The sequence below is a fragment of the Achroia grisella genome, unplaced genomic scaffold (genome assembly GCF_030625045.1).
Source record: "Achroia grisella isolate CSIRO2021 unplaced genomic scaffold, CSIRO_AGI_Agris_v1 utg1086, whole genome shotgun sequence".
In the NCBI taxonomy this organism is placed as follows: domain Eukaryota; kingdom Metazoa; phylum Arthropoda; class Insecta; order Lepidoptera; family Pyralidae; genus Achroia; species Achroia grisella.
The window spans coordinates 1777464-1801673 of record NW_026712572.1 but is presented as its reverse complement, the minus strand read 5'-3'; the positions used below and the strand labels follow the sequence as shown (position 1 = coordinate 1801673).

Genomic DNA, 24210 nt, shown 5'->3' with positions numbered 1-24210 from the left:
CATAACACAAGCTTTAGCTAGCTTAACTTGGGTCTAGATGGCGCTGTGTGAATTGTTCTGAGATTATTATTATTATTATTATTATTATAAAAAAAAACATTTAAAACCTCCCACATTTGAGTCCTGCGAGTAATATGAACAAGTATGTGCACGCGGTTTCACCAGCTTCAAAGTTATAGCCTATGCGTTATTCTGATGTATATAGTAAAGTTTCATTAAAATCTATTCAGTAGTTTTTGCGTGAAAGAGTAACAAACATCCATCCATCCACACACACTTCCAGCTTCCAAATTCATAATATTAGTAATATTTAATAATATAAAAAAAAAACAATAAATTTTGAATGTTATTTGAATGTTTTGTTTAACAGCGCTAAGTTTTTTATCCCCCGACCTACACTTCTATGACTGTGGAATAAAACTTTATTTTTCTAAAATAATAGATTTTTTCTAAAATAAAAGTAGCCTAAGTTACTCCTTATTAAATCAGCCACCTGCCAATTAAAGTCCCGTCAAAATCGGTCCAGCCATTTCAGACATTAGCCGGAACAAACAGACAAAAATGATAAAAAAAAAATTTTGGTGTATGTACCGTATTTACATTCATATGTATGTAGTAAAAAACGGTTATTTCAATATTACAAACAGACACTCCGATTTTATTTACATGTATAGATTTTTATGTTACACTTCATCTCTATGGACTCAAAAGTCGCACGAAACAGACCCAAACCCAATACCCGATGATCCGTGACACGGACAGCTGCGGGAACCCGACCGAAACTACCCACGGCAATTGTTTAAACTGTTTTAATTAATGTCTACGAGAACACAGTTGGCTATCAACTGTGTACCAATCATCCAATTATATTAATTGAATTTGTATTAAAATGTAACTAGGTACTCTCTGGAGACCACACGAAAGATCTCTTCTTTTAAAATCTTGGAATGTTTAGGTTCAATTACCAGAAGTTCATATTTAAGTAGGAACTTAAAAGAAATTAAATAAATTGTTGTAGAGAAAATACCATAATAAATTCGAAATTCGAACGCAGTTTCTAAAAAGCGTGTTCCAGACATGAGAGAGTCTTTTAAAGAATCATGGAATGATCAAATTACCAGGAGTGCATATTTCAGAAGGATCTTTAAAGTAATGAAATAGATTGTTCTAGAGAAAAGGCCACAATAATTCAATTTGAAATTCGAACACAGTTTCTAGAAAGTGGTTCCATCAGAGAATTTTTTGAAGAATCATGGAATGATCAAATTATCAAAAGTGTGCATATTTAAGCAGGAACTTTAAAGAAATGAAAAGGTTTATTCTAGAATTCTAGATAAAAGATCATGATAATTAAATTCAAAATCAAAGTTTCGAAATTTGCAAACAACATTTAAAAATGTTAAATGAACAGTTTTGACGTTCGAAATTCAAAATATGACAGCATTCCACAGTGAAAATATTTCTTTTTTTATTGTTCCAAATTCAAAATATTACGAATGCAACTACATAGTTGTGGGTAATCAAATGTCGCGCTCATCGATAGTGTCAGTAATGTTTTGGAAGTGTTCCCGCGCTAATGAGGCGGTAACATTCGAAATTCAAAATATGACAGCATTCCACAGTGAAAATATTTCTTTTTTTATCGTTCCAAATTCAAAATATTACGAATGCAACTACATAGTTGTGGGTAATCAAAATTCGCGCTCATCGATAGTGTCAGTAATATTTTGGAAGTGTTCCCGCGCTAATGAGGCGGTAAAATTCGAATTTCAAAATATGACAGCATTCCACAGTGAAAATATTTCTTTTTTTATCGTTCCAAATTCAAAATATTACGAATGCAACTACATAGTTGTGGGTAATCAAAATTCGCGCTCAGCGATATTGTCAGTAATGTTTTGGAAGCGCTAATGAGCCGGCGTGCACGCCAATGTGCCATTATGCGCGCGCGCACGGTACCTGCCACCTGCCTTATGGCCCTTGTCGATGGTAATGGGCCCGATGAGGAAATCTGACTCGGACTAGATACTGATGATCCATTAAGAAATACTGTTGCTTTAACCATAGAGCAACATGGTAACATGTAACTAGACTAGTTACGAGCCCATTCTTTTCATTTGCTTTCTGAATATGGTGTTTGTATTAAAATACGAGTACTTAAGGTAAACATAGGTGACGGTCAGTGGTCTAGTGGTTTAGCACACCGATGGTCGTGGGTTCGATTCCTCGCACGGTACAAACATTTGTATTCATGAGTATGATTGTTTGTATCGATCTATAGCCTGTGTTATTCTGATGTAGGCTGTATTTCTATAGTTTCATTAAAATGCGTTCAGTAGTTTTTTGCGTGAAAGATTAACAAACATTCATACATACTCACAAACTTTTGCGTTTATAATATTAGTAAGATAGTGAGGGTTGTAATCGAATTGATCACGATTCGATTCTGTCCATAATTATTCGATTGTTTACTCGAATGAACAACTGCAATGATGCTGTACCTATAGTGATGATGATTTGCTTCATGATTATAACCATTACGTTAATAACTTAATAAGTTAAGTACAGTCGGCAATTGCACACCCATCATGTCTTAAAGGCTGGCATAGACGATGCGTCGAGTTACCATGGTAACGGTATAATCTATACATATAAATAAAATTAGAATGACTGTTTGTAATATTGAAATAACCGTTTTTTACTATATGGATATGAATATAAATACGCTACATACAGCAAAATTACATTTTTACAATTTTTGTCTGTCTGTCTCTCGGTCTGTTTGTTTGTTCCGGCTAATCTCTGAAATGGATGGACCGATTGTGACGGGACTTTTTTTGGCATGTAGCTAGTGTAATAAGGAGTAACTTAGGATACTTTTATTTTAGAAAAATAAACTTAAACTTCAATTACAGCTAGTTATATATAAGTTTTCTAGCATTATTCAATATTTCGGGATAATGAGCTTTATTAAACAAATTAAAGAGAGAATTGGAGTCGTGTCGTATCAACATATAAAGAGCATGATGGAAGATCGTGGAAAGTGGCAAGAGTCCACCGATACCAGCGTGGCTCTTAAATTATGAATGAACTAGCTTTTGCCCGCGGCTTCGCTCGCGTTAATTTATCCCCTTAGTGGTGGAATTTATTAAAATCCTTTCATAAGGAATGCCTACGTCATAGTAGCTTTATGCATGCAAAGTCTCAGCCCGATCGGTTTAATATTGACAAAGTTTCATACAAACTTTCATCCCCTATTTTATCTCTTTGGGGGTAGAATTAACCAAAAACCTTTCTTAGCGGATTCCTACGTCATAACATCTACCTGCATGCTAAATTTCAGCCCGATCCGTCCAGTGGCTTGGGCTGTGCGTGGATAGATCACTACGTCAGTCACCTTTGAGTTATATATATTTAGATGAATGAATGAATAAATAATATTCATACTTTTAACAATCAAATGAAACCTAATCTAAGCACTGTTGAATAGTCATTTTTTTATTCATTAAATTTTATATACAACGTATACAATAAAAAAAACCTGGACGGATGTGTGTTTGTCCGTGTACCGTGAATGCTAACTTTATGGTAAGTGCGTAGAAATTACTTGCAGAGCTATAATCTATACCCGCGGCTTTGCTTGTTCATTTTTAATGAATAAATAAACTTTCTTTAAAGTAATTAAAATTTTATGACAAGTATTGTTAGTGCAGATTATAAAGCCCATTGCTAGCAATATATCAAGTCAGGTTGACCTCCACGCGGTTCCCCTGGAAACCATCATGATAAATTCCTGGTGAATTTGTCACGATGTGCTAACTGACCTGTCTTCATGCTCATCTTATCATCCTCCACTGGTGCCCCGCCAGCGTAAACCTTTAGCGCAGGCGGGTGCACCATTCCATTATCATAAAAAAACATTCAACATTGGAAAAAAAAATCAAAAATCATACATTAAACCAGATGTTAAGGAGCTCCGTAACCGTAACCGAAACTATCGGATATCCGATATAAAAAAATATCCGTAACCGTAACCGAATCCGATATAAAAGTTTCGGACAATATCGGATAGGGGCGGAGCCTAATTGAGACACGTTATGTAACCATTTTATTAGCTATTTGTGTTTTACTTTTGAAATTCCTTTAAAATTAATATTCGTAACCGAAATTATCCGGAACTAACGGATAATCCGAAATAATCTCATATCCGCATCCGTATGAATAATCATTACTATATCCGAACCCTATCCGTATCCAATATTTCATATCCATAACATCCCTGCATTAAACCAATAGATAAAATAAAATAAACATCTCACCATTGGTGTATCACACATTAAAACAATAGATAACTGGATCGCAAACAATCCGTTCAAGTACAGTAGCACATGTAATTAGTTAATCTGTGACAGTACCGCATCGAACCGGGGTTACTTGGGCAAAGCGATCGCTATATTACTTATTTGATTGATACCCACTCGTTTGGTGCACGTACCACGCTGTAATTACCGAAAAAACACACTTTAATTGCTGTTCACGTAACCTAAAATTGATTGGGAGCACTAACGATCGTTAGCCGTGTCTTATTACTTGACGCGGATTGTTTTAATTTAAAATAATGGACCCACGGCCGGCTTAATTGAAAACAATAACGATTAGAAAGGAAATGCTAATGCTAATTTTTGAATTTGGAACGTTTAACTCATGCCCTAGAGCTGGGTGAAAACTAATTCCTTTGCTCGTCCGTGAAAAAAAAGTAATTAGACGCTGATTGCGATTGTTGAATTTCGAATGTGTTTTGAATTTCGAATACAGGTATGTGTTTTGAAATTAAGTGAATATTCTAAGGTACAACTGAACTACAACTGAATTGAGAATATTATTTTTTTTTATATTGAACCATATTTTTGGCCAGTATAGTTAATAAATATTAATTTTATAAGATTTTATTGTAATAAGCTCTCACTTAAAACTGTTTTTATCTAAAATTGTATAAACTAGTTTTTAATCATTGCAGGATAGTAAGTGGAAATTTATAAGGTTAAGAGACAGTGAAGTAGGTACCTCCTAGGTATTTGGACGGATGCTGCTCTACAAATACGTACCAGGTCCAATGAGGACAGACACACAAACACACACAAATGTATTGAGGTGTACTGAACATTTCAATACACGTAATTTTAATATTTCTTACACATTGCAAGCGAGAGTGACACAGTTATATTTTTATCTGTAATATCCGAAAACAGAGGGTATAAAACAAATAGTAACTTCCTACATTATTGACTACATCTTACGATTAATAATAATATGCATAGAATAAAAAAATCAGAAATCACTTTCCATCAGGTGGGCCGTAATTTTAGGCCCTACTCCATACTCATAGAAGGAAATATAAACTTCTATATAATTATATTATAAAAAAGATATCTTCTGGCTCATTTTTATATTAAAAGAACTAAATATGATTTACTGTTCTGACTAATTAAAACATAAATATAAAGTACATACAACTCTCAAAGAATCTCAAAATTTTGTACAATGGTAACTTCTATACAACCTTATGTGACAGCCATAAATTTATCTGAGGCTTTGGAAAAACGAGACAAGGGACTTAGGACGGTGAATACAGCAATACTGATAGTGGTCACTCAGGATTCGTGGGAAGATGGTGAATATAGCAACACTGATAGTGTCCCTGTATTCAAAATTGGAGCAGCATCAGAATAAGCTTCAGAAATTCCAAATCAAAAATAGAACGCGCATAACCCAACTGGCAATTTCAATAATCATTAAAGAAACCGAACAGACGGCGAATTTGAATTTGTATTTAGAACAGATGTCCGCCGCCGACGCGCGCCACTTTCGATTGCCAATCCGAACCTGACGCTGTTCAGACCCCGTATTATCGACAATGCAATGCTTCGACACGGAAACACATTTTGAACTGTGTATACAGTGATTAACAACTCGATAGAAGTTCCTCCCCAGCTGTAATTCCTAATTTGAATATCGGACACATGCTTTCAAGGACTATTTCGAAATTTGAATCTCACGGAAATCTAACATTGTCCTTGAATATGCAATTTTATACCTAGTGGCATTGACGATAGAGTTTAAACTAATGTGGACATATCGTCTCCGTTCAGAATTCGAGCTCTTCAATATTTCAAATTACGAATAGTCGGCTGTTTGTTTTTTTTTAAAAGGTCCTTTTTTGTGGCAGGAAGCGTGGCCGCTAATGCGTTCCGTTCGCGCCATATGTGAGAATCAAAAATGACTTACTCGGTTCGCAAGTTCATCATTATGGCGGTTTTATTGTTATAATTTTGTTTATTCACGTCAATAGGGAGGGAATAATTTAGTATCGTTAGCGAAATATCCACAGTTCAAGTTTGTAACGATCGAATGACGGCAACACCTTTTGTTGTAATTATTTTTCAATATTTTCCGGTTTTATAATTATATAAATAATTTGGACACGTGATTATGCTATACTGACAGATATTCTATAGTACATAGGTTAACATTACGTCTTCCTTTTTTAAATTTTATTAATATTATCTGATTTACAAATCATTTCAGCATAGAGTAATTAAAAAGTATAGACAATGTAACTCTATAAACTATAGACATGCTGTCTTTCGGATTATTTAGGTTTGTTATCCATATTTCCATCATCAGAGAGTTAGTCAGAAATGTAAATTAACTAGCTATTACTCATGACTCCATCTTCTTTTTTTTTATTAAGAAAAAAGATTATTAGTCCTTGTTACAATCTATTTTCTTGCAAATTTCATTAAGAGTTTAGTCGTGAAAGGGTAAAAGACAGATAGACACGACTTTACATTTATATAAGTACTAGCTGTGCCCGCGACTTCGTTCGCACAGCGCACGTAACGGAAGCTCTCAATAATTTTCCGTTTTTGCGTTTTTTTATAAAAATATTTTTTAATTTCAAACCAGTAGTTCCTGAGATTACCGCGTTCAAACAAACAAACTCTCCAGCTTTAGTATAGATTAAATAGGATGACAACAAATTTTTTTTTGGTGACCGTCAGATTTGAACTCAGGATAAACTTATTGGTTATGACATCAGCGCCACTGAGTAAATAGGTATCGTGCAAACTACATATAAATGACGATGTCCTGCTTGAGAGTACGTCCCATTAGATTAGGTCGATTTCAAACGGTCGTGGGTTCATACCTACATTTAGGTACCGTATTCTCACAATTATTCACTGTACTGCCTCATTTTCCAATAGTCGCAGGTTCGATTCCCGCTAATCTTGTGCAGTATTTAACGCGCACGTGACACCCCTGGTATTTCAGGAGTCCATAGGCTACGGTAACTGTTTACCATCCGATGGGCCGTATGCTTGTTTGCCACCTACGTGGTACCATATTTTCACAACTGTTCAATATAGGTACTGCCTCACATTCCAATGATCGCGGGTTCGATTCCAGGAAATTACATACATTTGTATTTATGAGTGATTTTGTATTGATATTAATACTGAATATTATAAATGCGAAAATGTATCTTTGTCTGTCTGTTTGTGCCCTTTTCACGGCTGAACCGATCTCAATGCAATTTGATACGAAGATACACTGCATCACAAAGACAACCATAAATCATCATTTATCTGAAAAACTAATCTGGAAGGGGTTGTAATAGGGGTGAAGACGTAGTGACGGTGACGAAATCGCGGGTAAAGCCCGCCTTACTTCCGACAGTCGCGGGTTCGATTCACGGCTCGGTGCAAACATTTGTATTCATGATAATGATTCTTGGTATTAGTCTGGGTGTTTCAATATATATATTATGTATGTATTTATAAAAAAAATGTATTCAGTTGTCTAGACTAGATGACTCTGTATGGATTGTCTATGGTTAAACAAGAATAAGTATATCCGTAACTTAACAAATAAGTAGCAGTCTATAGTAGGTACTCTGCATAAAACAGCACCCCATTTCTTTGACAGACAGTCGGACAGACTCCGAAATCCATTATCGCCAAAGTTAATTACGGTCCGCAGATTAGGGTGACGTTTCGCGATAACCGCGGGAATCGAACCCGCGACTCGTGGCGCGCAGTCGTTCCCACGTCACCCGACACTCGGCACGCGCCTGCGCCGGCGCCGCTAATGTGACTCCAAGTATTGCAGTAACACCACAGTAATTGGGTCTAATTGAGAAAATGTGACCTTAGCAAGGAGGAATAGTGTGGGGTTCGAATTCCAGGCTAACCTTTTTTCTATTTAACTTGGAACGGCAAACTAGCTGATGGCTCTTCTAATAGTAATGTCTATAATAATAAGAAGAATTTCGAGAAGATAAAATTAATAATTAAATAATAATAATAATTATGACCCCAGGACAATTCACGCAGCGCCATCTAGTCCCAAGCTAAGCAGAGCTTGTGTTACGCGTATTGAACAACTGGCATAAATACATAAATACATTTTTTTATAAATACATACATAATATACATAGAAAACATCCAGACCGATACAAACAATCATACTCATGAATACAAAAGTTTGTACTGTATATTTGACACCTAAGAATATCTATACTGATATTACAAAAACTAAAGTTTGTGAGTTTGGATCTTCGTGTGAAACTCCGGTTCTACTGGTCCGATTTTGAAAATTCTTTTAGTGTTAAATAGACCATGTATCGAGGAATACTATAAGCCAGTATAAGTTATGTACGCTACGACCAATAGGAGCGGAGCTGCACTGAAAAATGATGCAAAAACGGGGAAAACTAATCTATACCAATATTATAAACTTTTTGATTATTATATAACTTTATCTAATTATCTGATATATTGAATGCTTATATAATAAAAAGCCACGTTATTGTTGGATTACCATAAGTTCTATATAACATCACGCTGCGATTATATTATTATGTTGACAGCAATCGTTGTTGTAAAAACTAAAAATGTGATGCATAAATCAAATATATAACTAATAGTTAAAAAATAAAGTTTGTGAGTTTGTAGGTGTAATCTCTGGATCTAAACCGATATAGAAAATTCTTATACCAATAAAAAGCCACGTTATTTGCGCATACCATAAGCTATATAACATCACGCTGCGACCAAAAGGAGCGGAGCAGCAACGAAAAATGTTGTAAAAACCGGAATAATGTGATGCAGGCGAAGTTACGTCGGTCAGCTACATAGTTAGTAATAAATAGACAATTCCATGGACAGCGGCGGCTGTAAACGGCCGATTTTTCCACGAGCACAGACCTCATCTTCGGGCCGCGGTGACCCTCGTGGGGGGAACCCGACTTTTCCATTATCATTAATTTGGCCAAACGAGAGTTTACTATTGTGACAACTTGAGTGGGGCATTCGTCTTAATGTTGCTTTTGTTTTCTTTTGCCGCGTCGAATATTGGAGGGAATTTGAAGTTACGGTTTCTAACACTGCTATGTACTGGCCCTGAAATGATTGTGGTTGAAATTCGATGACAATTATTTTAATATTCAGTACGACTGTACACAATATATGGTAGTGTATATAATTGTTTTTTATTTATTTAATATATTTTTATGCATAAATAAAAAAAATTGCATTCTGCACTCCTCTATGTAAAAGTAAGTGAGTGAAATTTCATACTCCTTCATTCTCATCACCGCAATTTTCGTAAAAACGAGTACAAGGTTTTTGCGTCAGGTATTAATATAGAGATAACTAGCTATTCGCCCTGGCTTCGCATGGATGTACATGTATTATATATATAAACATTCCTCTTGAATCACTCTATCTATTAAACCGCTTCAAAATCCGTTGCGTAGTTTTAAAGATTTAAGCATACATAGGGACGGACAGACAGCGAAAGCGACTTTGTTTTATACTATGTATACTATGTAATGATAATAATGTGTCTATATTAAAAAAAAAATATGTATATACGTGTATATCACTTGTCTAGTACCCATAACACAAGCTCTGCTTAGCGCGAGACTAAATTCCGTTGTGTGAATTGTCCAGTACATCCAGAGATATTATTACTATGCAAGTGTTTACATAACATACATTGTAAACACAAATAACAATACCACACAAATTAATCCCTCATAACACTACGCGGCATTTACCACACATAGGTTTGCCACGCGAGCGTCGCTCTCGCAAGTTCTAACCCTTCCGCATTGTTCTTTTCGGCGAGCGTTTTAAATTTAATTCATAACGAGCGTGCGTGTGACGGGCAGGCGGGCTCGTTCGTTCCGTATTGTTTTCTTGAGCAAACTCTTAACCCTCGCTATTCAGATCGCATGTTTATTGATTTGTTATTCAAACACTTAAATGCGTATACAATTTTATTGTGATCCGCGGTTTTGCTATTCATATATAATAACTGCGTACCACAAAGAGTGCAATTGTTTTATTTATTTATTGTTTTATTTTATTTATTGTTCTTTCGTTGATTTAATTTGTGTGTGATAATGTTTAATACCACACTCAAGTTGTGTGGTATTTTAATTAAATGTAATTGATTGATTAATTACGTTAAGTTTGAAGTGATGTCGTGTGCGTTGCATACTAATTTTGTTCCTTGCGTGGAACACTATGAGTTTGATTATTTGAATCGTTTAAAATGTAATTATTGGATGTTCATATATCTTTTCTGTTTTATTTTATATGTTAAAACGTACATGTGAAATAAATATTTGCATGCAAATGACTCCAAACAAATTTCTTGTCCATTTCTGTGGCTGTATCTGCATTCTGAATGTCCCGATTGAAAGAAGACAAAAGCGTCTATATTAAGATTATTTTTCGTTAACTGTGATTATTTAATGTTTATTTAAATAAATAAAATTTTAAAACTAAAAGTAGCCTATGTTACTCCTTTATGAACCAAACATGACAACCAGACAATATAATGTTAAGTTATTCTTTTGATGAGTACTTCCATATTCATTTAGTGAAAAGATGTTAATTTCAAATTACCAAATGACACTTCAATTATATTTATTTATATATATATACGCTATACGGTCCTTCAGCGAACCAAACAATAAAATATCTTTAATATCATCAAGATATAATATATAAACTAAAATACAAACAAAGACAATGAAGTAAAAGCCAACGTCGATATATTTCAAGAGAACTCTCAAATATTTAAGACAATTGTTCAACAATTACCTAACGCTCCTACAGAAACACAATCGTATAATGAATATTTTATAGTTTAATGCAAATGTGATCAGATGCGTAGCAATAGATAAAGATCAGTCTCCAATCAATATTGTATTAAACGAATTACAATCCCATCACACGGCACGGCCGTAAATGTGCGTTCATATTGTTTTAGGCTTCTAAATGACACACCGTGTCGTGTTCTTGACTTGTAAATCAATATTTGGGACTTTTTATTACGTACATATAATGCAACAAATTATTAACCTATGTTTTTAACGTTTTAGCTACTGTCAGACGTAATTTTTGAAGATTACTGGCGAAACGGGTATTTCAGTCGAATTATACGTGAATCTAAAGTTGCACTAGCAGGCTTCTACCAGGTTTGGCTTTGATTTACTATATAATTGATTACCAGAATACCATTTGGTTGAAGAACGTCGGCAAAGAGGCCCCTTAAAATTACACCCGGGTCAAAAAGCCCGCGAACTGTTCGGAGCTTCCCTGCCACACGATGGGTCTGGTGAATCAATGGAATGTTAAGAAATTCGAAATGAATTTGGACCTTGCTCTGAAATTATTCTATTGATAGAAGAAATGTATGTAGTTGTATTTGATGTCACCGAACCCTGTAATATCACTGCCAAATCTCACCCTTCAACGGAAGAACTACTTCTTAATAATAGCAACTTTACAAACTCGTTACAGTTTTGTTAGTTGCATGATTTTCATGAATTTAATGCTGAATTGATATTTAACGAGACATGGAAATAGGCATAGACGCGTCTCCAATTAGTATTCCCAAGTTCAGACCTATTACTTTTCCCGCCAAAAAAGGACCGACGCCATTACCTTCCGGATCATAAACCCCTAATACCAACCCGCCAATTAGTATACAATACAATACCACCGTCGTACAAGGTCGAGTTTTATCACCGTTTAGCCACACGTCATAATGTTGCCATCGTTTTATGTGTTCCGTGATAGTAATTATAAAAATTCATGGCGCCAGTTCATCGAACCTCATGGGAAAGTACTCTGTACGTGATAAACGTCACATTCCTCATAAATATGTGGATCTTATTTCATTCGCATAAAGATCACATTTAGATGCTTCGTCGTTAGTGCTTAGGTATTTTTTTTAGCATTTGCGTCAAGTGTGTTGATTTTTTTTAGTATTATTCCTCGTCCCAGTTCACATCGAGATACTGGTGCTGATTAGAGTCTCTTATCGCCATTAGATTTAGATTGTGTTTTGAATTGTCAATATCCTCAATGATATATGGTATCTTTCATCACATTGCTATTCTAAGAAGTATAAATAAAACTTTAAAATCACCAGCTGTTGCAATTTGCAATGAACACATGAAGTTGAACATAGTTATACCATAAGCAATATGAAATTTTAAATGCTTACAAAGTTGTTTAATATTACTTTTTGTATTAACTTAAATTCGCTCATTCTTTTTGGGATCAGACTCCGTTTTCCGATTGATCGGTGGAATAACACAATATTATTACTAAACTAGTCGAAGTACAAATAATTATTATTAAGTTTATTTCAATAATAATTATTTGTACTTCGACTAGTTTGTTTAGTATACTAATTAGTGACGATACAATGTTTTCTTCTGTTTTTCAATTCATTCAATTTCATTGGGTCACCACAAAGTCTTTTCTTCTTTAAAATTCCAGAGATATTTTCGTTAGTGATTTCATTTTATGATTCTTGTCTTATATTACTTTAATTATAATTTACAAGCTCAGCTTCGTATTAATATTAATCTTACTTTGTATTATTATTATTCTGTTTCCTTACTATCTTTTTTTTATAAGATACTTAATATTAGTTACAGATATTTACACTGTTACGTACAATTTATTCAATATACTTATAGTCAGTTAACAAGAAGCAGCTGTGTTTTAGTGTTTGCTGTATTGCTAACAATACTCGATAATATTAAATATTATACAGCAAAAAGTCATTCTGTTTCTTTTTTCTAAAGTTAAAATTTTTAACAAATTATCTTTCAAGCAATATACAAATTACACCAGTCTAAACTTAGTTAAGTTATCGCCTAGATTACCGGAGAGCTTGCAATCGGCAGGTGTACTAGCAGCCCACTTACCTCATGCAGCAAGAAGCAACAGGGCCGCATAAATAACAGAAGATACACCGTATAAATAACCCGAAAGCCATCTTGAAGCCGCTACAAGTTCTTAATTCAATTAAAACGTTAATATAAAACATTTTTCTTGGAGCGGGAGCGCGTACATAGAATCTACATGGCCCTATCTACGAAGTTCGCAACAAAGCTGAAACAGGCTGAGAGAAAATTAATATCCCCTCGTTTAATATGCAAATAGTGTAGCCGGCGTCTTATCTGCGCTGTCCGGTCCGTTCAATCAAAGTGTCCTTTAAGCTGACTATCTGTGGGCGATCTCACCTCCTAGCCTCTCATGCCGCCCTGGTACATCGGATTTATTACGGACTGGTATCATTAACGTAATCTTTATTTATCTATTCTGTAGATGGATAGATAGGATACCTGTTGTCTAAAAGTTCTTTCATATCGCTTCATTGTCTATCTCTTGGATAGTTCCTGGTGCTGTCTGGTCTTGGTAATTAGAAACGACCATTATAACTTTCTAGACACTACTTCCTACAGCCTTCATTTTGGTTTTAATATCGTGTATTGATTCTCTAATTTTGCACATAATAACTTCTGGATCTTAGATCTTTGCCGTGTTAATTATGGACTCCGTTACAAGGAAATTGGGTTAAATCCACTGCTAATCAGATTGTTCTACAACAAAGGGGGTGATTCGATTTCCATTGTTGTTGCTGTAACCGGAGTCGCAGCACACTCCGGCCTGCAGACGCCCTCGCCTCGGGCACCGTGTGAAGCGAAATGTTTCATAACACTCCTATTAGTTGAACTACGTCAATATTACACACAGATAAGCCTCGTGAGTTATATTTTTTACATTAAACACTAGTTAACCGTGCAAACGTCGTTTCGCCATATAAATTAAAATCATTATTAAAATAGGGGTTGATGGTATAAGGGTGAAAATTTAAGGCTGTATGTATTTTTTAACGTCACATAATAAAAAAAAACTTGTCAAAAAAAGAAAACAATTTTTTAAAGGTTGAGCCGTTCACACTTGGGGATATAAAAATTAGTTATAAACCTATTCTCAGGCCTACTGAATATACATATAAAATTTTATCAAAATCGGTCAAGCCGTTTCGGAGGAGTATAAACACGAAACCTGTGACACGAGAATTTATTATAATAGTAATGTAGATAAAATGTTTTAGAGAACACTCTCAAGATGTTCCTTGAATTCTATAGTAGTTATATGTATATATAACTATATAATTCTATACTATACTCTATTCTATAGTAGTTATATATACATATAACTACTATAGAATTCATAAAATCGGTCAGGGCCAATCTTGATTAACAATATGGACCTTCTATTCAGGAGTGGACATCGAATCGCTAAATTAACGCTTTATATCAATAACTAGCTGTACTCGCGACTTCGTCCGCGTGGAATTTAACAAAAAAGAATTAGAGAATTTTTCTAAAATAAAAGTAGCCTAAGTTACTCCTTATTACATCAGCTACCTGCCAATAAAAGTCCCGTCAAAATCGGTCCTGCCATTTCAGAGATTAGCCGGAACAGACAGACAGACAAAAATTGTAAAAAATGTTATTTTGGTGTATGTACCGTATTTATATTCATACGCTTGTAGTAAAAACTGTTATTTCAATATTACAAACAGACATTCCAATTTTATTTATATGTATAGATAACATCTTGAGAGTTATTTAAACGATGTTTAGGTATTGCTAGGACTAATACATCTTACTAATGTTATAAATGCGAAAGTTTGTGAGTATGGATGGATAGAACTGTTTGTTACTCTTTCACACAAAAACTACAGAACGGATTTTGATATAACTAATCCCACGATAAGTAAAGCTTGCGTTATGGGTACTAGACAACTGATATAAATACTTAGATACATTTTTTTGTAAACACATACACAATATACATAGAAAACACCTAGACTGATACAAATAATAATACGCATGAAAACAAATGTTATACCTAGAAAGGAGATGGGTAAGTTAGTAGGTAGGTATTGAACCCGCTACCATCGGAAATTACCGGTATGCTAAACCACCGAGGCTATCTGGTGGGAAATTGCATAAAAATATAGCAAATAAGGTTTCACCACCATGCGGTAGGGCGCGGTCGCTGGTAGAAATATGATGTTAATTCGCTGACTGATTAAAACATTCAAGGCTTGTTACCTTCAATATATTGGGCTCGTACTCCTGGAGACCAGGAGTAAACGGCTGTCGCACAGATCACAATGATATAAGCACAAAACACAAAAATATTGTCCAAATTCGAGATTAACTTTTAGCAGCGTGCACGGCGGTTGATTTCACAAATCAGATAGTTTTTTTTTCTTATTCGAAGTAAATGATGCACAGTTGCAGTCGCAGTGATGCGACAAAGGCCCCACTTTACAGGTACAAACTTACCCGCTAAATTACAAATATACAAACCTTGACTGCAAATAGATCAGCGAAATAACAGTATATATAATTGTTAACAATAAAAATTCTTATAAATGGCATAACCACTAACAATATAATAATAATATTATTATAAAATGAACAAGTGATAATAAATAAAGAGAACGATAGATACGCTACGGATTTCAAGAAAGCATTTGATAAAGTCGCATATACTGATACTAATAATCTCAGGACAATTCACACAGCGTCATCTAGACACAAGTTAAGCTAGCTAAAGATTGTACTTGCTTGTTTGCTTATGGGTACTAGATAACTGATTCATAGATTTTTTTGTCAATACATACATATTATACCTAGAAAACACGCAGTTCGATACAAACAATCATACTCATGAATAGAAATGTTTGTGCCGTGCGAATTATGGCCGGCTCATCCGTCATACTCGTGAGCGGGTGCTGCTTGTGGGGACTGGTCTGTTCAGGTTGCGATCACTGATTAGATTTTTTTTTTATTAATAGCATATGCTGGTGGTCACTCCATTCTCCCAAATTTGAATTTAAATGAATCTGATTTATTGTAAATATGTACAATATTTAAAAAAAAATACGAGCTGAGTTTCTTGTCAGTTCTTCTCATCTCGAAATCATTCCGAGCTGACGGTAGATTTGACATATCATAAGGGTCTGTAACAGACCTACATGAATAAAGACATTTTGAATTTTGAATTTTGAATCGAACCCGCGACCATCGGTCGTAAAGCGGTGTGCTAGACCGCTAAACCACCGAGGTCGCCAAACTGATACATCTAAACTTTTCGTGTAATTCGAAGTAATTAATTAGCCAACTCCTAGTTCCAGACACAGACGGGTCGCAGACCGCTCTTGCCAGTCACACCACGTAGTTAAGCATTAATATTAACTAAAAGTAAATATCCTTACACACGGCCTATACACGTCATTAGCTATTCAATGTAACGGAACGGAGTACCATAAATAATTCAGGGATCGTTCTCTAAGTCTATGGTCAGTGGCAGCCCTGTTTCCTACGCTGCCTACCTTCCGGTGCGTCTAATTGATTCTTTAATTCGAGTTTTATCGCGGTGTTATTTAAATGAGATGGCTCCTAGATTTCCTCTTGAATTAGCAAACATCGTTAAACGTAGGGGAGGATTTTAATTGCAATTATCGGTTCGCTGTTGATGATTCAGGATTTTTGGCTATATCTTCTAAACTAACTCTGCCCGTGATATCACTCACGTGAAATTTATAAGCTATGTGTTATTCCGCTTAGCAGAACTGCGCTATCATTATATTTCGCCAATACAATGAAATTCTTGTCTTTAATAGAAATATAGATATTTTTCATTCAACACTGGTCCAGTTCCGGAGACAATTGAATTTCTACCGTAAAGAGACAAATTATATTTAATATTGTACCAATTTTCTTTAATATAAATAAAATTCTATAAACATGATAATTCATTGCATTACGTAGTTATATATTATTTTCTGTTTAGTTTACTTTTCATTATATAACCTTATCCAGCTATTATATATTGAATGCGTCTATATAATTTAGCTTTTAGGCATACATAGTGTTGGATTACAATCCAGTTTTGTACCGAACTACACGCTTATAATTATATTGATTGTAATCTTTTTTGTATGCTAATAATCTTTTTAAATTATATCCTATGTATTATTCTGATATATAAGTTGTATTACTGTAAAGTTTTTGGGTGAAATTAGTAAAAAACATCCAGATATCCATCCATACTCACAAACTTCCATGTTTACTATATTAGTAAAAACTGCACATCAACGCAACCGTAGTATTTGAACCCATTACAGTGCACAAGTGGGTAATCGTTAGTAATAAATCAATTACAATGTTGTTCTCACAACGAAGTTCATTATAACATAAGAATATACACTTTTTAAGACATTTACGGTTGATTTAGTAAAAAGTTGAAAAGTCAAGAACTAGTGACAATATTTTGTTTGCACTTGACTTAGTCAAGAGTTTACAAGTGGAGTGGAGTGGTTTAGTGCGTGGTTAATTTATGATCAATATATAATAATTTATATGACAAATACCCCGTGCATGATGAGACTGTTAAGAATAATTGTTGTAATACTTTAATAGTGTTAATTATTAAATAAATCGTTAACAAACACGGTCAGATTACATTATTTTGATGCCAATCCAAATTACAGAATTGATTTTGAAGAAATATCTACGGAACGTATCTAAAACTATATTGTTTCAAATATAAAACATTTTTTATATCTCTTATATAGATGATACATCAATAAGTAAGAAACAGAAAAAATACAACCTTTTCATAGTTAATTTTTAAGTCGGTTAACAATACAGCCAAACTGAGAAAACGTTCCCTTTCTAAGTCGGTTACAAACGAATTTCAGTCATAATGTCATTTACCAACATTTCGACTGCAGTCTTTCAATGGAGACCGCGAGCCATGGTATACGTTTTTACAAGGCATTGTGGGAGGATAAAGGGCTGGCGACAATACGCTTGTTTAATTAACCACGACCTTAAGCTTAATTGTAAGTGCAGTTAAGCCGGGGAACACGTGTCGAGTGTTCGGAGAGGGGTTGGAGGGGGGAGACATTCATATTGAAATTTTACAGTTCTTGAATCGTTATTGGATTTTTCGAAGGGTTTGTTTGGATCCGTTTTGTAAATTAATTGGCGTTCCATTCTGAATAAGACCCTTTTTAGACGTTTTTGTAGAGTTATTTTAAAGCCACTTTGGTACGGATGCAGTGTTAGACCAGTTATGTGGGTGGAATAAATTTTTAGGCTTTGATTATTGAAGTATAAGGAGGTCCGGTTTACAAACTATTCTCAATTTCTATATTATCATAATCATTTACCGTGTGTATGTGTGAAAAACGACATGTATGAAAGGACATTATTATTATTACTACAAGTCTTCGATTTGTTTAAATTGTTCAAATAATTTTCGAGTTTATCCAGTACAAAAAAAACCAGTTAAATACATTAGAATAGAATAGAAAATTCTTTATTCAAATAAACTTAAATTTAAACAGTTTTGAATAGTCATACTTCTTTTTTTTAAGCTGCAGCTCATTCGGAAATCTGTGTTATCACAAGAAGACCACGCAAGAAAATATTATGATATTAGCTTCAGCTTCGAATTAGCTATTAGAATGTTAGATAAAACACATCTAACTTTGACGTATATGGAATTAAGGCCACAAGTATATTTTAAGTGACCAATAAAGAGCTAATCTTTTCCCAACCATTTGAATAACAAACCAGTACCCACCCTCGCCGTCCGACAGCAGTAATCTCACGGCAGCATTGTCGAACCTACAACCCTCAGGCTGCGCTGCACAAATAATGGCACACTCAACCCTGTTTTCTTTGTAATCAGCCCCTCAGCGCGCGCCCCTAATGATTTCTCTTTCTTATTTGTTTTTGTTCCGTAATTGTTGTTTGGTTTTGCTGCAAATTGCTTGCGGTTATAAATAACGTCGGAGATAGTGGCGGCGATCTGCAATGGACATGTTCCGACCTGTCCAGGGTGATCAACAGCCTAGGTTTTAATATTAATATATATTTATGACTATTAGACAGGCACAAACAAACACAATTAAAGTTTGCGAACACGCTGCAAAAGTTTTGTATGAACGTCCGCTACACTCTTAAATAGAAAAGTTTGCATCGTGCCACGAATCGAACCTGCGACCATAAATGTGATGTCAATATGAAAATACGAATGTTTATAGTTATAAGAGCAGAGTAAGGCCGAAAAGAGACGTATAAGGTTGTGTGAAAGATGATATAGCAAATACATAAATATTTTATTTCGTAAATAAATACATTTTATACATAGAAAACACCCAGACCGTTACAAACAATTCTACTAATGAATACAAATGTTTGACCGTGCGAGGAATCGAACCCGCGACCATCGGAAGTAAGACTGTGTGCTAAACCGCTAGACCACCGAGGCTATAAAAAATACTTCTTTCCTATTTATACCGCATCCTATATTTCATACTCGTCGGGTATAAAATCAACGGATTCAATATCAGAGGTTTTGCATGTATGTTTGTGTAACCCGACACCTCGCTACCAACTCTTTGTTTCACCCCCACCCCTAACGTTCATATATTTATTCATAACTATTAGGTAATACTGCGGTTGGCATTCACTCTTTGTTGAATACTACATTCCGTTTGAATGTCCCTTTCATGGAGCATAAATTGTTTTTTTATTTACTTTAATAAACACAATGTTGTGCCTATAAATAAATTTTATTGATTATACCTTGCAACTCTTTGGTTGCTATTTAAATAAATGAATTAATTGCGTGTGGTAATAATTTTCTTTTATGGCAATACTGTCGAATGAATAGCGAGGACTTCCGATTAGTTGTAAGTTGTCTTTTTGATTATGAGTCTAATTTCTGCCTGTGACTTTCACTATTTGAAAGGCACATTGTTCTACGTTTAAAAGGTGTATTATTCCAGAACGACATTTGCTATATATTAAGTGAATTTGTACAAAATTATACAAACGGGCGACGCCGGGATATTCATTAGCTAATAACATATAAACAGCATGATATTATGCATAAATTAAAAAAAACTCATATTTAAAAACTATTATAATAGCAGCATCTCAAGCTAAGCAGAGCTTTTGTTATGGGTACTAGACAACTGATATAAATACTTAGATTTTTTTGTAAATACATACATATTATACATAAAAAACACCCAGACAGATACAAACAATCATACTCGTGAATAGAAATATCCAGACCGTTGCAAACAATCATGAATACAAATGTTTGCACCATGCGAGGAATCGAACCCATGACCATCCGAAGTAATGGAGTGTGATAAACCACTAAACCACAGAGGTCGTCGAACAACATACAACAATACTCCCACACTGGAAATTTCCTGTTCAGAAAAAAAATAACGGACATATCTTAATCCCACCCCCACACACGAGATGCAAAAACGCTGTCGCCTAAAAGCGAAGTGAATATACGCACCAACTTGCCCAATAGGGAGATAAAACTTAACAAAAGAGATGATTGAAAGAGACCTTGTAAAACTCCCCCTAAGTGTATTAAACCGGCTGAAATTTCCGCAAAACTGAAACGGGACAAAGTGAAATAATATAAATACTTTCAATAATAAAAAGTTGATATTGGACCAAGTTTTTTTTCAGCTCGTGTGGTCCAAGATGCAAGAAAGTGCGGGGGCTGTATAAATAACTATACAAAACATATCTTTTAAATTAATCTATGTGAAATATCTGGAATACTTAGTTTGGTAGTACTTTATAATATGCTGAAACAACTATTTGCAGTTATAAATCGTAATTTATTATACAAAGTTTCAAGAATTGGGCACTTGATAAATCCGGACTTTCCACAGACCCATTTAAAATTCGGAAGCATCAACTCCTTTACTTTTTTTATTTTCCAATAACAAGATGTATGAGAAATATAATTGAAAAGTTATTTTGAGCGTTACAATCCTTTACGCATTGTGATACATTGTGATATAGTGATACACTGTGATATAGTGATATATTGTGGTATATCACGTGAAATTGTATCAAGCTAACGGCCTAGTTTATTAATAAATGTACATATTCAACTCAATACAAAACATCAAAAGCTTCAAAATGTTAGGACATTTGTAGCCAATTATTGATACTAACTTGTCTTCCATAGTATTCATTGCTACTGCTATGGAAGAATTCGAGAAGAATTGATAAGAAACACATATATTTTAAAAACCACACTTATTCCAAAATCAAAACCGCTTTAATTGTGTCACTTGTACCATCTCCTACATATCGAAACAAGGGGCGAATCCTGGGAGACGAGGTGGAAAATTCTAGCACGTATTATGATAAACAGCAGCATCCCACCAAAAAGTTTGCGACTGTCCGCGCATAAACAAAACAGTTTATACAAATGTAACATCTATACCCTCGGCAGAGCTTTCCTTTGCTAAGTGAAAACTTTCTCCAACTTTTCCATCAGACACTTTTTTATCATCTAGACTTCTAGGTACTTTATGTATTGTATAAATCTGGCTACTAATGTAATAATATAAAAATGGCACTATTCAAAATGTACATTTTTTTTTTCAAGACAATCATTTAATAGTTTTTAAATTTATTTAAATTGTTTTTTCCTTTAAAGTTTTAAATTTACACAGAAGTATTGTATATCATTTTAAAAGTATTTCGATAATGATTAAGACGGTGTGGTTAATTTAATTGACTTATATAAAAGAAGGCAATTCTATCTTCTAATTTTGAAAAATTACATTCTTCTATTTAATTTAGGTTATGTTCCACTTTGTAACAGCAATACATTATTATTATTTTGTTATATACTTTTTATTATGCTCCCTTTGATGAGCTTTTACACTTGTTTTAGTGGATGAAAATCAACAAACAATGACAACTATAGATGATGATGATAATCTTGATTTGTAATATTTTAAGTTTGCGTTTATAAAAAACTAACCACGGCTTCCAACGAGTGTGCATGTATTATACATTTACCTTCTCTTTGAATCAGTCTATCTATTTCTAAAAACTGCATTAAGTCCGTTACGTAGTTTTAAAGATCTAAGCGAACCGGCAACGGAAGCGACAGTTTATACTATCTAAAGATATATATTACAAGTATATATTTATAAAAAAAGTCTAAATTTTTGTAATCATGTCATTTGAAAAGAATAAGAGCTGAGTTTTTTGTAAGTTCTTAGCTCGAAGGTACTCCGAACTGACGGTAGATTTGACATATCATAAGAGTCTGTAATAGACCTACATGAACGGTAACTCTGAATTTTTTTAATTTTGATTATGCCACTTACCATAAGGTGAGCCGCAAGTATATCTGTGTATACCTATTATATATGAACAAATACCGGGTCCGTTACAGAAAATAAAGATGGCAAATACTGTGTTACCCAAGTACATTAAATATAAATACAAGACAAGGCGACGCGACTGACACTCCCTCCTCGAATTTGTAAAGTTTCGGATAGTTAGGTAACTTTTAGTCAGTTGCAGATAAATAATAAAATCATTGGCTAAATAAATAAAAGGGAATAAAGCTGATATTTGGCAATTGAGAATTTACTAGCTGTTCCCGCGACTTCGTCCGCGTGGTTAACTTTATTTTTCTAAAATAAAAGTAGCCAAAATTACTCCTTATTACATCAGGTACCTGCTAAAAAAGTCCCGTCAAAATTGGTCGAACCATTTCAGAGATTAGCCGGAACAAACAGATACAAATATAACTAAAATTGGAGTGTCTGTTTGTAATATTGACGTAACCATGTTTTACTACATTCACATGAATATAAATACGGTACATACACCAAAATAACATTTTTTTTACAATTTTTGTCTGTCTGTCTGGCGGTCTGTTTGTTCTGGTTAATCTCTGAAATGGCTGGACCGATTTCGACGGGGTTTTTTTTGGCAGATATCTGATGTAATAAGGAGTAACTTAGGCTACCACTATTTTAGAAAAATAAAGAATAAATCGCGGGAACAGCTTATTAATATTATTATTATTAATACAAATTTTAGTACTGATGTTAATTATTATATAACTTATAGCACCGATAATTTGATAATATTCGTTATCAAATTTAAGGTGCGATGTTTGGTTTGGAGTCTATATTTGATATGTACAGTATATTAGAGTCATACTAGATACTACATTCATTTAAAAGAGCAACACACAAGTTTCTTTCTCATTCTTCTTGTGATGAGTCTGCATTACGAATCAGTGGTTGAATAAAAAAATGTAACTATTCAAAAGTGCTTATATTAAGTTTATTTGAATAAAGATTATTTCTATTTCTATATTATATACGTATTATATCATATTTATGAGTATGTTTTTGTCGGTCTAGATGTTTTCTATATATAATATGTACGTTTTTCGTAAATACGTATATACAATACAATCATACTCAAGAATACAAATGTTTGCACCGTGCGAGGAATCGAACCCGCGACCATCGAAGGTAAGGTGATGTGCTGAACCGCTAGACTACAGAAGCCGTTACTATACCATAACGGTCTCAAATAAATCATGGGTGACTATTTTATATTTGGATACAAACACATATAACATGGGAATGTGTTGATAACGGGACTGATAAGGCATCTTGTCGAAATCGAAATGACCGATAACCAGTTTTATAGGAGACATGCGTACAGTGATAAAACACTTGAGGATACCGTCACCTGCGCATACGCAAGCAATAACATTTGGCAATGATCATTTCTGTTGCATAATTTATTGATTTATATAACTTCAATGCAAACTAAAACTAAGATAAAAGTACATATAAGGACTTAACACCTTTTGGAATTTTCTACTAGACAACCAGAAATATAATCAATAAGAAATACAATATGTCGTA

General features: G+C 34.2%; 1 protein-coding gene across 6 annotated transcripts in view; it reads right to left on the bottom strand.

The window, feature by feature from the left end:
- Positions 1-24210, bottom strand: part of LOC131842651 (homeobox protein homothorax) — a 375683-nt gene that overhangs the window by 240855 nt on the left and 110618 nt on the right. The gene's annotated exons all lie outside the window — the stretch shown is intronic.